Here is a 19,969-nt window from a genome sequence, read left to right on the forward strand (position 1 = left end):
GTACAGCAAGTCTATTGGCAACATTTTTCCAACAGCATTGGCTCACTTTGTGCCTCTGTGTCACATTGGAAATTTTCACAATATTTCAAACTTTTTCATTGTTACCATGTTTGTTATACTGACCTGTGATTAGTGATCTTTGATGTTACTATTGTAATTGTCCTAGGGCATCACAAACCACACACATACAAGACAGCGAACTTAATGGTTAAATGTTGTCTGTATTCTAACTGCTCCACCAATCAGCCATTTCCCTGTCTCTCTCCCTCTCCTTGGGTATCACTATTCCCTGAGACCCAACAATATTGAAACTAGGCCAATTAATAAACCTGCAGTGGGCCCTTAGTGTTCAAGTAGAAGGAAGAGTCACACATCTTTCATTTCATATCAAAAGCTTAGTGAAGAAGGAATGTCAAAAGCTGGCATAGGCCAAAATCTCAGCCTCTTGCTCTAGTTAGCCAAGGTGTGAATGCAATGGAAAATTTCTTAAAGGAAATGAAAAGTGCTACTCCAGAGAACATATGAGTGATAAGAAAGAGAAACAGCCTTTTTGCTGATATGGAGGAAGTTTTAGTGGTCTGGATAGAAGACCAAATCAACCACATCATTCCCTTAAGACAAAACCTACTCTAGAGCAAGGCCCTAACTCTCTTCAATTCTCTGAAGGCTGAGAGAGTAAAGGAGGCAGCAGAATAAGAAGTCTGAAACTAGCAGAGGCTGGTTCACAAGGTTTAAGCAAAGAAACCATCTTCATTACGAAACAGTACAAGGTGAAGCAACAGGTGCTGATGAAGAAGCTTCAGCAAGTTATCCAAAGGTCTAGTTAAGATAATTAATGAAAGTGGCTACAGTAAACAACCGATTTGCGATGTAGATGAAACAGACTTCTATTGGAATAAGATGCCATCTAGGACTTTCACAGCTAGAGAGGAGAAGTCAATGCCTCGCTTCAAAGCTTCAGAGTACAGGCTGACTCTCTAATTAGGGATTAATGCAGCTGGTGACTTTAAGTTGAAGCCAATGCTCATTTATTATTCTCAGAATCCTAGGGCCTTTAAAAATTATGCTAAATCTACTCGGCAAGTGCTCTAGAAATGGAACAACAAAGCCTGGATGACAGGCTATCTGTTTTCAACATGATTTACTGAATATTTGAAGCTCACTATTGAGATATACGGCTCAGAAAAAGACTCCTTTCAAAATATTACTGCTTACTGACAATGTACCTAGTTACGCAAGAGTTCTGACGGAGATGTACAATGAGATTAGTATTGTTTTCATGCCTGCTAGCACAAGGTACGTTCTGCAGCCTATGGATCAAGGAGTAATTTTGACTTTCAAGTATTATTATCTAAGAAATACATTTTGTAAGGCTATAGCCACCTTAGATAATGATTCCTCTGATGGATCTGGGTAAGGTAAATTGAAAACTTATGGAAAGGATTCACCATTCTAGAAGCAGTTAAGACCATTCATGATTCATAGCAAGAGGTCAAGATATTGACATTTACAGAAGTTTGAAAGAAGTTGATTCCAATCCTCATGGATGACTTTGAGGGGTTTAAGACTTCGGTAGAGGAAGTAACTGCATATGTGTGGGAAATAGAAGAGACTAGAAATTAGAAGCGGAGCCTGAAGATGTGATTGAATTACTGCAATCTCATGATAAAACTTTAAAGGCTGAGGAGTTGCTTCTTGTGGATGAGCAGGGAAAGTGATTTTTTTTTTTTTTTTTTTACATAGAATCTACTCCTGGTGAAGATCTTTATACTTGGAATTTACAACAGGGAAATGTATGGATTTTTATCTGTGATTTGTAGCATTTTGGTTTCACATATTTTCAGAGTATCTTCAATCTCTGATCCTGATTTATGAGTAGTACGTCATGCTTTTTGTTTTTTTAAAGAAGACTAGTGAATTTGAAACTACACTAAAACTAAAATTTATCATTTATTTAATAACATTTTAAATGAAAATGGGAATATTTCTCTTAGAAATAGCTTCTTCTTATGTTCCTATATTTAAAGGATTAATTTTTGAAATTGGTGCTGAGGAACTTGTGTCGCAGATTTGCTTTGTGCTCACAGTGAAAAGCCGTGAATCATATAATCAGACAGAAGTTTAGCCTTCATCAAGGCTTAAGCTGATTTCTCTCTATAAACCATAGACAAGAGGTTTCCAAGGGGCTATTTGAACACCTTTATTTTTTAAAAAATAGTAAATTCTTACACATAAGTAAACATCATTGCTATTTCCAACCATTTATGGGATAAATAAGGTCTTTTTTATGTTAAATTATAAAATTGAAATGTAAAATTCCCAATATAACATTTACTTAAAATATTCTGATTCCTTCTGTTTTCCAGCCTCCAAGATGGTTATACTAATTATCAACTATAATATCAATGTATTATTGGGTTTATGACTTGGACAGCAATGTCTTTCCCAATTGCACACCATATAACATGAATATCTTGAAATAATGAAATATGGATGGCACATTTCTCTACTTTCCAATAAATACTACATGTTTTTTGTTTGTGTAATTTTATATATATCTTTGGTTAGTCCCACTGATTTCTCTCTGAGTGTTGATGTATACACCTCTGCTGGAGGCATCATCTTACCCTGAAGTCACACCTCTAAACATTTCTGTGAAGTATTCATTACAACAGATTTTACACAATCACATGATCTGGGCTTGTAAATTATTTCTTTAAAAATGATATCAATCAAAATACTAGTATTAGCAGAATAGTTAATTTTAAGCTATTAAATGGAAATATATCTAGGAAAACCAAAATCAAGTTCGAGTGTTTGCAGCCAGGAGGAAACTCCATTTCATAGCAGCCTCTTTGCAGCATGGACGGCACTGCTTCTTGTCATTGTACCACAGCTGGCAATACAGATGTTGTGCTTGTGACCCCACCACTAGTAACTCTTCCACTCATATCTCTAAAGCCAAATGTTTGCTCTACTCCAGAACCTTTATCAGAATATGGAGTTTGTGTCTTGTCCTCCTTCCTTGGGTTGCTCTCTGTCTACCACAGATTTGGGGAATTTCATCTGCTCTTGGTATAGTTAAGGTCACATTCTGGTTCCTATGTATTAGAAGTAAGATTGTCCTAGTTCTCCTTGCCACAAAAATTCATCCTTCTTGCATATGTTAGTCCTTATAATATTTCAGTTTACCCATTTATAGACTGTTAAACTATATTGAATTTCTTTGAAAACAAGCAAGCAAAGAAGCCACTTGATGGTTCATAAGAGGTTATACTGATGGCATACTGTATTAAAATTAGCTATTAAAAATTGTGATTGCATGGTTCAAGAAAGCTATTAGATAACATTAAACCATTTAATGTAAAACCTACCACATCCTTAGTGACAAATACATGAAAATAATAACAAGCACAGTAAAAATAGTTACGTAGCACAATTTTCTAGAAAATAATTCCCACTTGAATCTGACTGTGAATACTCAATTTAACTCCCTTCTCCAGTGTACCAACCATTCTCATTACTGCTGTTCGTTCTAATTCTCACTATTCTGAACCTGCAGCACTTGTTCATAGATTTAAAACAAATGGAATTTTAGGGTTGGAAGGCCTCTTGGATAATTTGTAGTCCCATATTTTCATTTAACAGATAATAGAATTTAGATCTACAACTATGAATTTTCTTTCAAAAGTTTATTCACAAACCTCATAGCACAGTCCAGTTTCACATCTCATGAGGATATACTGTTTCCACTACCACTGAGTTTTCTGGGTCACAGATCTGATACTAACATGTGCTGCATATTGTTGTTAGACATGTATTCGTGTATACTTGACTTGTCTCCTCTGATGGACCATAAATTCCTCAAAAGCAGGAAATTATATTTGTAATTTTAAATATATATTGCCTTATTTCCTGTGACTCATGTTTTTTGTTACAAAATGTTAGGCTTATTGTGGCAGTAAATATTGTCTATTGGTTAATATAGTTATGAAATAATGCAGAACATTTAGAATTATTTTGATGCACTATATAAGAATAAAATTAATAATATTCATACCAGACAGTGTTCCAAGAACTCTATGTACTCCTTTAATCCTTACAAAAAGCCCTATGATATAGGTGCTATCATTATTCTCCTTTAAAGATGAGGAAATGTGACACAGAGAGGATAACTAACCTTCCAAGGGCCACACAGTACATGGTGGAACTAGGATTCAGAATCAGATGATCTGCTTCCACAATCAGTATTCTAACATCCTTTGCATCCAAATTCATTTGAGATGAAATAGGTGATTTTTTTCTTCCTCAGCAGAGTATACCAGCTGATAAACTTCCTCTGTTGTCAGCAAAAGTAGGGTTAAACTAAATTTCCATGCAAAGCAAGAAAAACTGAAAGAATGGTCGTTTTATTTTAAATTAGGGCAAGTATTCATACATGTTTAGCTAAGGAGAAAGTGTACCCCAAATCGCATATTCAGTTTGCCAGACCCTTCTGTGTTGGTATGGACTGTTATAAGAAATGTACACTGTAAATGCCCCTGGACTTTCTCCCTGCAAATTAACAACAAGCTGTTATTACAAAAAAGAAATAAAACCTACAGTTGGAAGAGACACATTTGCCTTAATACATGTTATTGGTATGAATTAAAGCTCTTTTTTTTTTAGTGCAAAGGTTGTTGACATCTAAATAAATTAATATAAAGACTATATCTTTAGTCACAATAATTTAAATTTTAGAATGTATCCTTCACAGATAACTACCACTTAGTAGATGTGCAATGGTGACTATTGCTCTATTATTTGTAAAATTGATAAACTATAAACAGCTTAAATGCCCATCATCAAGCAACTCTTTAAATCCATGTGACAGATCAAGGAATGAGGTACTTCATAGTTGTATGATTCTGGCAGGTTAATAAAAACTTCTGTCAGCAGATATAAGAAACCAATAATATGGAAGGTAGACAGTCATCAAGGGGGAAAAAAATGACAACATATAAGGCTTACCCTGCAGAGCACAGGAGCAATAGCTCTGTAAGGCTTACCCTACAGCGTGCAGGAGCAATAGCTATTTCTGAATCCAAGGCGATATAACTGAGTTGTGCTGTCTCCTGTCCATTTCAATCAAGTAGACAGTTTCTTTAGGTGATAGATTTACGTGTATATACAGAATGATAGAGAAAGGGGGCGAGAATGATCAGGAAATATTAGGAAGTTGAATCAAAAAGTGTATATGACTGTTTCATTTAATCCCATAGAATTTGAATTCCCAGTACGATAAAATGATAATTTGAATGATTAATTAATACATTAGTATGGCAGCATATAAATGAGTCAAAATTTTCTCATTATTAATGAGATTAATACTTTTAATTTTATTAGTTTAGTGCACAGATTAGCTCTTACAGTATATGAACATATTATGTCATTTAATAACTATCAATAAATTTCCCCTCCCCTTTATTTTTTTCTTTAACCCTTACAACAAGTCCATTAGATAAAAATCAGTGAAAATGAAAGTGACTCCTAGGAAAAAGTTCTGGGTTACTTGAAATTTCAATGAAGTGTTACAGGTTGGAAAGTAAGTTTGGTGCAAAAAAAATTAATATGCTATCCATTGACTAAGATAAAGTATATTTTAAAAAGTTATTCAAAAATATAAGGCTTATACTAATACAATGTAAAGAGAAATAGGAGATCATATTTATTGAATATAAGGATAAAAAGATTGAAATGTAATAAAATGATGTTTGTCCTAATCCCAGATAGTTTCTTCTTATGGGGAAAAAAGACAAAAAAAAAAAAAATCAAACAAATCATATAACCTTTCTCTCCAAAATAAGGGGAATTAACTAGTCTTAATAGGGCACATAATGCCCCCTCAGAAAACAAAAATAAATTATGTACAATGAGAATTAAGGTGCTCTTAAGGATAATCCAAGATATCTCACTTGTAATATAAATGATACTGTATTACCTCAAAGATAGTATAATCTATAAAAATGACTAGTGCTGTCACATTTCTGTTGTTCTTTATTTGTACCTATACTGAACTACACATATTTCCTTAGGTATCTATGGGGCTTTGTATCAATATTTGGTTAAGCTAATAAATGGATTATTCAGCATGAATGGATGGCTGATGTCAGTTAATACCTCTGTCCAAGTCTCTTAACGGTTGTTTTTGTGTTCTGTTAGTGTTCTCCTATCCAGCCAGTCCAGAGGATGCTGAAAGCTTTAGCTCCTAGAAATTTAGCGTCATAAAATTAAAGTATAGTTTTTAATTCTAATGAATGTTCACTATTAAATGTGTAAAAATTATGTAGCACAACATCCATTTCACTTTTCTTATTTTTCACCCCAAAATCCCACCCCATAATTAAATTTGTTTTAAGCATTAGAAGCAGTTTATCTTTTATAAGGAAGCCAATCATAATGAAACATTTACATCTTTGTAACTGGACTGTTTAAGTGTCTAGATTAAATCTGTGCATCAAATATTAAAATGTAAAGTAAAACCTTTTTTTTATAAGAGAAATCTGAAAAGTAGTTGAATACATAAACTTGTTATACTAAATACTGACATCATCTGAGAGCAATATGCTTTTCAGGGGCCAAAAACACATACAAGCTTTTGCAGATATCAGTGTCAAATATTACGGCTAGATCCTTAGATATAAATAGATTGTTACCCCTCACACTCATTCCTGGATCTATTATCATTCCATCTCACACACCGTACCATCTGTATGCAAGTAAAGCAGCTAGACAATTACCTTTCACTGTTAACTTTTTTAAAAAGTCTATATACTTTTATATTGTTTGACTTGTTATATGGAGCATGAATCTGAGAAAACAAGAATATTTTTGGAAAACTTTAAGAAAACAATAATTTTTCATAATTTGGCTATCAACTCAGCAAAAAAGAATCAATTTGCAAAATTATTCTTTTACGTTCTTTGCTTTTTTGTGTTTTCTTAAATTGTGTAATTGTATGTGTGCACATGTGTGTGTTTACATGTGCAGTGTTTCCAAAAGAGTGAGTTTGAGTCAGGCAGCCATAGATTTGAATCATGGTTCTTCCATTTACTAAGTGTACAATTGCTACAAATGTTAATTTCCTGGGTCTTTCCCCCTCCATTTCATTTTTTTAATGCACAAATAACTTCCACGTATGATTTTATTGTTGAGATGGGTAGGTAGGTAGATAGATGATAGATAGATGATAGATAGATCCATAGATAGATAGTGTGTAAAGTACTTGAAATAATTTCAGTTTCACAAGGGATGCTACCATACTGTTACCAATTAATAAGAATTTTTTCTTTCTCTACTTTGCAAACCCAAACATATACTTCACAATTCAGTCAGGTGTTATCTCTTCTATAAAGTTTTTTTTTTTCTGTATTTCCAGGACATATTTTATATTTATCTATTACATTATTGATCTTCCTATTACACTACATATTGCTCTATATAATAGATAATTGCATTTGTAGCTCTAATCTCTATCCATCCCTGTGTTCTTGAGGACTGTGACCATATTTATTCTTCATAGTAACTTCAGAAAAAAATCATTGAATCTGTATCATAATGGTCTTTAAAAATGGTGAACTAAGAAGAATATTAAGTTAATAAATTATTCATTTTGCAATTGGGTATTATTTATAATTGAAAGGTTATATATTTTTTAAATGAAACAGCTATACAAAGAATTATCAGAACCAGATTTAAGCTCAGCTATATGATTAATTTTCTATGTGACCTTGGGGGAGTAATTTTCTGTGTATAAATTTGTTAAAAGAAGTGATGGATTAAATTATACCTAAATTATTTCCAGTTATAATAGTCTATAATTCTGTACTTTTAAGTATCTTGCTTAAAACTAACAACAATTTACTTATCTGACAATAATTGAGAAAGTTGTATTTAAAAGGGGATGTATCCATTAATAACAAGACAAAAATCTCAATCACTTCTAATGGTGTAATTCAAAATTCCTTTGAGTTTCACTTTCTCTCTACAAAAGAACCCCTCTGTTGTAAGCAGAGAATTTTTACTCTGGCCTAAGCAATTGGCATGATTTATTACACATGCTGGTTCAGACTGTTTCACAGGAATCCTCTGGTTAAGGTTGCCAGTCCGCATCTACAGGACTTAGTGACACTGTTATTAATCACTGAGAATCAAGGAAAGATATAAAGAAAGCAAGAAAGAAAAAAGAGTAGGTCTCTGAAAGGGAAGGTTCTTATCTTAGTCTAATTATAATAATCCTATTAAAAACTGAAGATCCAGGAATGGCTTAGCAGAGAGATGAAACAAAGGAAATGGAATATTCTGTGCTTTAACAAGTTTGTGTTAGAATCCTAACCAATGGTGTTTTCTTTGATTTGTTTGAGAGAAGACTGCATACCTTGTTATCTTGTTTCACTGTGTCTTTTGAGGATGGCATTTAAGGAGCATTTAGGGAACAGTTTCCATAAAATTATTGATTTGACAATTGCTTATATACAGAACTTGAATCCATTAGACTACAGTTAGAACTAACTAAAACTAACTTGAGCAACCTTTTGTTCAAAAGCAGAATTTGGGATAAGGACACATGGTTGTTTCATGAACCCTTATAGCTGAAATGTAGTGATGGTTTCCTCAGAAATTGACAGGGGCCAGAAATTAGTAGAACTTCATAATTGACTCAGTCTCTCCTATCGTTTACCTTCTGCACTGCATTCTTCCATGTCGAAGCCAAGCTTTTTCTGTTCCTTGCTTTCATGGCAGAATATATTTCACTGAGGACCTTGAATTCATAGGATACAAATTTGACCACCAGGAGGACCTGACTGTCTCCTGTGTCCAATTCCGTCATCCTATGGGAAATAACCCATGGCTTGTTTAAGGTGTTTATTACTGGTCTAATTAGTCATGTGAAGTTGTACATGGGCACAACATTGGCTGTGAGGATCCAATGCTCTGGAATGGATAGGGAGATGCTCTTTCAATCAATTAGGCATTCAATCAATTTAATTTAAATAAAAATAATGTTTCAAGGGCTGAGAAGATGCCTAAATATTTCTACTATAGAACGTTTAGAATCTTGAATCTTTATGTCAAGTCTTTCCCCATTTTACTGAGTATTCTTTGAGGAGACAGTTTGCATTCAAGATACATGTAAGATTATAAGAGTTTTAAAAACTATTTAGTCCAAAGCTTTCGTGACATAAAAGTGATATAATGACCCTCTTATAATACACTCTTTTAGAACACTATTTAAGCTTTTAGTGGATTATATATTATTTTGTAATTTTCAAGATATTATATACAACATTTTCAATTAAGGGGTATACACACTCATTTCAAAAGTATATAGAAAATTTTAGTACATCCCGTTACTAATCATTGAAACATTATTGATTCATTCATATATTTACTGAATGTTTTTAATCTTTAATAATATGCTCTATTTCCCAGACCTCTGGCTTCTCCTCAATTAACTGTGCTTTAAAATGTAAAGGATTGTTACATTTGTCAGGCTTGAATTACATAGCAGTGGTTGTCTGAAAAGGCTTTAGGAAACATTTTATACTTTTTTTCACATTTTTATTTAGTGCACTAAATTTAGCTTAGGCAAAGAGTATGGCTAGTGTAGTGCAGTACAGTGCAGAGTTGTTCAGATATAAGCATTCCTAAATTTCAGTTCTGAGGGGAAAAAAATCCTTTTTCAACATGCTGAAATTGCCTCAAGATAAAAAGTTTAAAATACAGTAGTAATATTGGCATTGAGTCTAAAACTATCCTTCTGATGCCAAGCCCATCATATCACATTCCATAATGTGAGCTTCTAATATGTTTCACTAACATCACAATCAGGACCGAGAAACTTACTCCTCTAGGCTTTGAGAAATAATTCTTGTTTGAAAAAAAGGCTCTCAGAAACATCTTCTGTCCTTTCCAACATTATGTGACTGATTTCTTTGTGGGATTGTGCACTGTGTTTGTAAATGTATTATATTTTGATGCTAATTTTTTCATATCTAGGATAATGACATTAAAATTTATCACATGCTCTTTAATGTAGCACAATACTGTGAGCAATTCCTAAAACACTAAATGTTCATGTAATATAATTTTCATGGCTGTATATTATTTCATAATATAGATATACCATAATTTATTATCCTAATTCCCATTCATTGTATATTATGTTGTTTCCACTATTTCACATTTTAAAATAATGATACCATTAATATGCTCATGTGTAAATTTATATGAAGCTATTTTGTATTCATTTAGTGAATTGCTTATGTCATATGTAGTAGCCATTGCCTTTTATTTTAGAAACTCACCACACCCTATTATTCTTCCCTACCTCTTTTATTCCTGCAAAAATCCACAATTCACAATGTCACGAGTTTGATGTGTATCTCTACAGTCAATTTTATTAGATGTATATATATGCATGCATAAAACATAGTTATTTTGTGCTTATGTTGTAGCTGAGACAATATGCCATTGATAAAGCTTGCATTTTCCTCTTAAAATTATTTTTAACTACATATCCATGGTTTATATATACAAGGAAGTGTAATTTATTCATTCTTTTTTTTTTTTTTTGCGGTACACGGGCCTCACTGTTGTGGCCTCTCCCGTTGTGGAGCATAGGCTCCGGACACGCAGGCTCAGCAGCCATGGCTCATGGGCCCAGCCGCTCCGTGGCATGTGGGATCTTCCCAGACTGGGGCACGAACCCGTGTCCCCTGCATCGGCAGGCAGACTCTCAACCACTGTGCCACCAGGGAAGCCCTACTCATTCATTTTTAACTATTACATAGTGTTAATTCCTGTACTGACGCATTTAGTTTACTTCAAAGTTTCATCATTTATAACAATACTGCAGTAAACATTCTTTTACATAACTGCTTTTGAAATTAAAACAAAATGTTCAGTTGCATGTACCTTGAAGTGGAAATGAGTATTTTTCTGCATTATCAGTTTTACTAGATGCTGTCATATCGCTGTCTAACAGGACTGTTGAGATTAGAGTCCACCGTCAAGGTAAGAGAGTTACATTTTCTCTTTCTCACTGAAGTAAGAATTTTTTTCTTTTCATTTTCTTCCATTTAAAGTTTGGAAATACATTTTTTGGTTTAAATGTGCAATTTTATGTTTACTGTTGACATTGACTTTCTTTCCATGCTTTTATTGGTTATTTTAAACACCTCTTTTGTGAATTGCCTGGCCGTACACTTTGTCCATTGTATGGTTTATCACTTTAAAAATCAGTACATTTCTAAACTAGATGTTTATTGCATATATAAACAGCTTTTTTTATTGAGCATTAGAAGTAATATTTTATTTATGATAATTTATTTTAACCTTGGTTATATAGATTGAGAATGTGGTCAATTGTAAACTTCCTTTCCATATGAGGTATGGAAGGTGTTCTATCTTACAGTAATAGAAATTGGATTGCTAATGAAAAATATGTGTAGAAAACTAAAAAAAATTTCTAGCACAAATATACCAACCTTTCAAAGCTCAATGATAAGGGATGATCAAATGGACTAGGTACCCTTTTATTTACTTACAATTGTTTTCATCCCTTAAGACTTTCTATTATGAAAAATTTCAGACATGTAAGGAGAGAGAAACCTATAATGATCCTCATGTCTTACTATGTAGCTTGAATACATATCACTGTTTTGCCAATTTCATTCCATGTATTCTTCACCCATGCTATTCTTGGGATATTTTAAAGCATAACTAGATATCCTATTTTTAAAATCTGTGAACACTTCCATATGCATCTCTAACAGATAAATATTTATAATAATGTTTTGCCTTTATCACATTATAATAATAATTCCGTGATATTTTATTATACATAGTCTATAATTAAATTTCTCTGGTTATCTGTAAAAATGCCTTAGAGTTGCTTCTTTTTTAAATCAAGATCCTAACAAGATCTACATGTTACATTTGGTTGTTATGTCCCTTAAGTCTCTTATTCTATAACAATCCCCTCTCCCTTCCCTTTTTTTAAAAAAAAATTTTCATACAATTTTTTCATTTACATTTATTACAAAATATTGGATATATTCCCTGTGTTGTACAATACATCCTTGAGCCTATCTTACACCCAATAGTTTGTACTTCCCACTTTCCCACCCCTATATTGCCCCACCCCCAACTGGTAACCACTAATTTGTTCTCTATATCTGTGAGTCTGCTTCTTTTATGTTGAATTCCCTAGTTTGTTGTATTTTTTAGATCACATATATAAGTGATATTATACAGTATTTATCTTTCTCTGACCTATTTCACCTAGCATAATGCCCTCCAAGACCATTGAGGTTGCTGCAAATGGCAAAATTTCATTTTTTTATGGCTAAGTAGTATTCCTGTGTGTGTGTGTGTGTGTGTGTAAATATATAAATACCTCATTTTCTTTATCCATTCATTCACTGATGGACACTTAGGTTGTTTCCATGTCTTGGCAATTGTAAATAATGCTGCTATGCACATTGGGTGGATATATCTTTTTGTTTAGTGTTTCGGGGGTTTCTTTGGATATCTACCCAGGAGTGGAATTGCTGGATCATATGGTAGTTCTATTTTTAGTTTTTGAGAAATCTCCATACTGTTTTCCACAGTGGCTGTACCAATTTACATTCCCACCAACAACGTTCAAGGGTTCCCTTTTCTCTAAACTAGACTTTTTGACTTTTATTTATGTTGTAAATAATGCAGTAATGCACACTAGCCCATTCTTTTATTCTAAGATCCTGTGTTGTGTTTTGCTAAATATATATATAGTGATGGTAATTAATATATAAAAACCTTAAAATCAATTACAATGCCAGTGGAAAACCATGTGAAAAGAAGGACTTTAAAGATATTTAACAAAAAAAGAGCTGCAGTTGACTAAGAAGAGCATCTTAAAGTGAAAGAAAATAATAAATATAAGTAGAGAGAATTGTATTTATTATTATTTTTTGACTCATAGGTCTTTTAAAAAGAGCTATAGTATAACAAAATGCAGTACCTAGAATTCGTTTGGGGAATACAAATAAATGGGTTGCTGCTTTTGTAAATAGAGAGAATGCAATCATTTCTACAGAGATGATTTCTGATTTGAAATGAGAGAAACTCCCTAATAATCATTTCTTTTCATGTGAGAATTGCAGGGTATTGGCAGTTTTACTTGGCAAAAGCACACTTAGAATAACAAATATTTATTAAGATTGAATCCATACTATTTAATATTTCAATCAATATTTCAAAAAATTTTAGTCATATAATGGTTCTTTCAACTACGTACATTATCCTTAGCTGTATAGCTGTAGATTTGCTCACTCTAGTTCATTTAATATAATTTATCTAATTGGTAGATTACAGTAATAGTCACAAGTCCAATACACTGTATTTTTAAAATATTTTATCCATCTTATTTTTTTATATAATATTCTCACAACAAAATTAGCATATTCCCTCATATTATTATATTTTTGTATGTAGTTATATTTCCTCCTTTGCGAGGTATTTTAATACTTTTTCTTCCATATCAGAAAGAAAATATTCTTCCCAACATTCATTTGCTCAAATCATCCTAATAATTTCTAATATTTTCTAGGTCTTACCTAATATTATCCACTGATCTTTATATTCTAATTTGTAATAATGTAATATCAAGTTTTACCTGGGTGCATGACTCCTCAGGTAGAGATTACATTTCCCAGCCCCCTTTAAAGCTTGTATAATTATTGCTAGACAATATAAGTGAGTAAAAATGATAAGCACCAGTTATCCATTGTGACCCCTAAACAAATGTGTGTGCACTCCATGCCTCCTTACTCCCCCATCCTACCTGCTGGCTAGTACATGATGAAATTCGAGCAACAAACTAAATCTGAAGCAAGCAGAAAGAAACAGTTTTTAAAAAGTAGAATGGGGGGCTTCACTGGTGGCACGCAGTGGTTGAGAGTCCGCCTGCCGATGCAGGGGACACGGGTTCGTGCCCTGGTCCGGGAAGATCCCACATGCTGCGGAGCGGCTGGGCCCGTGAGCCATGGCCGCTGAGCCTGTGCGTCCGGAGCCTGTGCTCCGCAACAGGAGAGGCCACAACGGTGAGAGGCCTGCATAACGCCAAAAAAAAAAAAGTAGAATGGAAATTAATTATTAACACAATAAAAAATGATAGGGAAAATAAAAATAACAAAAGCCGATTCTTTGAAAATTTCAATAAATTTGACAAACCATTAGCTATATTGGCCAAGAAAAAAAATGAACATTCAAATTATCAGTATCAAAAATGAAAGAAGTGATATTACTACTGTCTTTACAGAAAAAATTATACTATATTAAATATTATTATAAGGGAATATACTATGATTGTATTCTAACAAGTTAGTCTATTTAGTTGAAATGGACAAATTCATAGAAAGATACAAACTACTAAAACTGACTGGAAGGAATATACAATCTGAATGAAGCCTATAACAAGATATGGAATTAGTAATCAAAAATTACCCATACAGTAAAAGCTCAGGCTTCGTTGGTGATTTCTACCAAACGTATGAAAGATAATATAACTTCTATACAAACAGTTCAAAAAATAGAAGAGAGTGAACTCAATTCATTCTTTGTCAAAACCAGACAAAGCACAAAAAAGAAAACTACAGACCAATATCTCATGAATATAAATGCAAAATCTTGAACAAAATTATAGAAAGCCAAATCCAGCAAAATATTTTTAAAGTTATACATTATAACTTAGTAGAATTTATCCAGGAATACGAGGTTGGTTTGACATCTGAAAATCAAATGATGCAGTATGCCATTATCAGTATAACAATGGACTAAACAATTTTTTTTAAAACCACATAATCATCTCAATAGATTCAGAAAAAATTGATAAAAATCCCATATCACTTGATAATGAAACACTCAACCAACTATGAATAAAAGGGATCTTCCTCAACCTGATAACAGGCATGTATGAAAAACCCACAGCTAATGTAATATCTAATATTGAAAGAACGAAATGTTTTCTCCTAAATCAGGAACAAGAAAGAATGCCACTCTCATCACTTCTCTTCAACTGGAGGTTTTAGCCAAGAAATTTAAGAAGCAAAACAAAAAGCATTCAGATTGGAAAGGACGAAGTTCAACTATGTGTATCCATAGATGACCTAATCTTGTATATAGAAATTCTTAAAGAATCCACTTTAAAAAAATGTATTAGAACTAATAAATGAGTTCTAATAAAATCAGTTTTATTTCTATAGAGTAGCAATGAAAAATTCAAATTTAAAAGTAAGGAAACAATTCTGTTTCAGTATCATCAAAAAGAATAAAATACCTAGGAATAAATTTTAACAAAATAAAGACAAAACTTATACAGGTATACCTAATTTTATTGTGCTTCGCAGCAGATACTGTGTGTTTTAAAAATTGAAGGTTTGTGGCAATGCTGTATCAAGCAAGTCTATCAATGCAATTTTTCCAATGGCATTTGCTCACTTTGTGACTTTGTATTACATTTTAGTAATTCTTGCAATATTTCAAACTTTTATTTGTTATAGTGATCTGTGATTGGTGATCTTTGATGTTACTGTTGGGAAGATTATGACACACTGAAGGCTCAAATGATGATTAGCAGTTTCTAGCAAAGTTTTTTTTTTAATTATGTATGTACATTTTTTAGACATAATGCTAGTACACACTTAATAGACTACAGTATAGTATAAACATAGCTTTCATATGCCTTGAAAGTTAAAAAAATTGTGTGACTTGTTTTGTTGCAATATTCGCTTTATTGCATTGGTCTGGAACTGAACCCATGGTATCTCTAAGGTATGCCTGTACTCTGAAAACTATAAAACTTTGTTGGAAGCAGTTAAAGAAGAACTAAAGCGAAAGACACTCCATGTTCATGGATCAGAAGACTTAATATTGTTAAGATGACAATACTCCTGAAATTGATCTACAGATTCAACACACCTCCTATCAAAAGCTTATGTGACTTCATTGCAGAAATCAAGCCTGAACCTCAAACTGTAAATGCAAGCAACCAAGAAGAGCCAAAACAATATTGAAAAGAAGAGCAAAGTTGGAGGACTCACATACCCTAGTTTCATAACTTACTGTACTACAAAGCAATAATCAAGACCATGCAGTGCAGACCTAAGGTTAAACATATAGATAAATTGAATATAATTAAGAATCCAGAAGTAAACCCTCACATTTATGACGAATTTATTTTGTCAAGGGTTTCAAGAAGATGTATTAAGGAAAGATAAATATTTTCAACATATGGTTCTGGGCCAAATGGATATTCATGAGCAAGTGAATGAGATGGGATCTCTTCTTCACATTATTCACAAAATGAATTCAAAAGAAATCATAGACCTAAATGTAGGAACTAAACTGTAAAGCTCTTAGAAGAAAATTATGCGTAATTCTTTATAACCTTGAATTAGGCAAAGCCTTTTGGATATGACACCAAGCCCAAGCAACAAAAGAAAAATAATAAATCGAATATTATCACAAAGGGTAAAACAACCCACAAAAATGGGAGAAAATAATTTACCTTATAACAGCCTTGAATGTAGAATAAGAATTCTTAAAACTCAGTCAAAGAAAGTAACCCAATTAAACAATTAGCAAAGGATCACAATAGATAGTTCTCCAGAAAAAATATGTAGATTGAAAATAAGCACATGAAAATATCCTCAACATCGTTAGCTATCAGGGAAATAAAAATCAAAACCACAGTGACATACTACTTCACACCCACTAGGATGGTTATAATCAAAAAGTCAGATAATAACACGTATCAATGAGATTATGGAAGAATTGGAACTCTCATACACTGCTAAAGGGAATGTAAATGGTACAGCCACTTTGGAAAACTGTCAGTTTGGTATATCCTTATAATGTAATATTTTTTAGCAATAAAGATAAATGAAGTACTGACACATGCTACAGCATGGATAAACCTTAAAATATTATACTCAGTGTAAGAAGTCAGTCACAGAATACTGCATATTGAATTATTCTATTTATATGAAGTGTCCAGAGGATATATTGTAGTTGCCTAGGACTGGGGAAATTAGGAGGAATTGAGGAGTGACTACTAACGGATATAGTGTTAACTTTTAGTGTGATGAAAATTGATTGTGCCGATGGTTTCACAGCTCTGTGCATATACTAAAAACCAATGAATTGTACACTTTAAATGGGTGAATTAATTGTGAATTTTATCTCAATAAGCTATTATTTAAAAATAAGTTCATGAAAGATACTGGGAATTCAGAAGAATGTGTTGGTATTAACATTTTGCGTAAGGCATTTTCCTTCTACATGGCTCATCTATGGGAAAACAGCTTCTCTGGCGTAAATCCTGGAAAGTAAAATGGAAAATGGCAGGATGGGGCAGTTTATGGATGACTTTGAATATCAGGGCAAGTAGTTTAAAAGTAATTGTTCAGGGAATGAAGAGCCATTAAAGATATTTGACCTGGGAAATGATAAAACTGGAGCTGTATCTCTGATACATGTAAGTAGCAGTAAGTATCAATACATGATAAATTAGAGTGAGGAGGTACTAAGAAAGATTGTGTTCTGGGAAAGTGACAAATGGGTGTGAGAGCAAAGGGTAAGTAATGCTGGTGGAGTTTTAAGCTATTTGATATAAAATGGGATTATTTAAATAGAGAAATAGAGGGGGAGCAGCTTGGAGTGGATAGGTAATAAATTTGTACTGAATTGAGGCATTGGTGGAATATTGGGATGAAACTATAAAGCAGGTATTTTGAAATGTGGCCTAGAACTTTGGGAGAAATGACATTTTTCAGATGACAGTATTGTTCCTGAGTATGCTAATTAACTTACAATGACACAGTTTTGCTTCCCTAGCCTTATCACAAACATCTTTCTCTAAACTACTGACTCAATACTGATTAGCAACACAAAGAGACTTTGAGATTATGTTGATAATGGAGAAAACTAAATGAGGTCAGACTTAGCTCATATGGCATTTTTGTGATAATTATAAAAAAGGCACCTCTTTTTAGTGTATGCAGCCTTGTGCCAAGGTGCATGGCTTGGCAAAGAGGCTGAATTTTAGAACTCATACCCTTCCTCAGGTGGGCTGCCTTGAACAGCATCTGTATGACAATACTCAGGGTTTCTGAGCAAAATATCTAACATAGTGTTTCCAGGTTTTACTTTAAAAGTAGACTGAAACTATGTACACAAGGGGTAATATCTAAATTTGACCCATGAATAAACAACTCCACTATCAATATCATTGACAATACATAGTAAAATCACTATATATTGGCCCTCACTGCACTAGAATCCCATAGTGAGATATTACTTTCCGTTAAATCACTAGAGGCTCCTTGTGAGTGCTCTTGGCTTTTATCAAAGGGTTATACTTCACATTACCACCTTGAATATTCCATCTCACACATCGGTAACTCACAGATAATCAGGGCTGGACTCCTGGGGTTTATTGTACTTTGATTATAGGACTGGTTTAATTGCACATGACTGATGCAAACCACCTTCTTTTCCAAAAACCTATTTCATTGCATTGTTTCCCCTCTCTAGCCTTAAGAGTTTCCATGTGTGACATCAGTCTAATAATGATTGTATTTGTTACATTAGAATAAAGAAAAAACAGTAAACTGTGCTCAGACTATACAAGGTATAAACAAGCTGGTTACATTTCACTTAGGAATATTTCTTGGTTAATGAACTTTAGGACTTCACACTTTCTGGTAGTTTCTAAGTAATTGTTTATTGTTAAATTGTTAAAAGAATTCCACCAGAAAATGTGTTTACATGGAAATAGAAAGCACTTCAACTGTAATTTAATTTAGTTTGCTGCCTATTCAGAGATTTTTCCACAGTATAATTATGAAAAAAAAATTTTAAGTGGCTTTTTACATAGTTAACATATATGCAGCTATCATGCCTTTATTTTTTAAAAATCATTAATTTACCAGCAGTAGAGATGTATGTGGCATGGAAAGCCTAAAGTGTTTACTATCTGGCCTCTTTCCTTTTGTTTTAACATAATTTAATAGTCTTGTAACCTTCACTGTGAATGATACCAAATTATCGCTATGATTTATGGGAAGTGAGTGATGGTGATCACTTCACGTTTTTCTCTATCACATTCCTTGAGATACAATCCCTTTTATAACTAGACATACTGACTCATATGGGAGGACAAAGATATAAGATCAAAAGATGATGTAAATGAAGTTAAAGAACATGCTATACACAGGGAAGAAAAGTATTCTATGCACAAAATTGCTTTACAATGCATACAGAATTCCAGCGAATCACCACGAAAATGACAAAGAATGTAGTAATTGGATTAGTATTTCAAGCATGCAATTTCCACAAGAGGAAAAGTAAACTTCCATTAAGAATGTAAAAAAAATCCTCTTATGTCACTAGTAGTAAGGGAAAAGCTAATTGAACCAACAATGTAATATCATTACCTGAATTTTATTGGGGACAGTCAGAAAGTTTGACAATATCACGTTTTGTCAAAATATAAATAAGTTGGAAATTAACTGCAGGTCACGTGTCAAGATATTGCAACACCTTAAAGAATAAACTAAGACCCTGCACTTCTGTTTCTAAATATATTCTCTGTCCAGATTAACTTTTACATGTTTATACCAGAAATTTATATAAGGATGCCCACATAGGTATGGTCTCTATTAGGAAAAAATTAGACACAACATAAATGTCTATAGTAGGAAAATGAATGAAGACATTGTTTATATGTATGGAAAATACAGTGTAGGAAGTAAAATGAATAAATTATATCTAAATTATATCTAAATTAATTATATCTAATTATCTCTAAAAGTGTTGAGTGAGAAAAGCAAGTTACACATCACTCTCATCATCTAGAGATGCTGATCTTTAGGACAAATAGCAT

The sequence above is a fragment of the Globicephala melas genome, chromosome 6 (genome assembly GCF_963455315.2).
Source record: "Globicephala melas chromosome 6, mGloMel1.2, whole genome shotgun sequence".
Lineage (NCBI taxonomy): Eukaryota > Metazoa > Chordata > Mammalia > Artiodactyla > Delphinidae > Globicephala > Globicephala melas.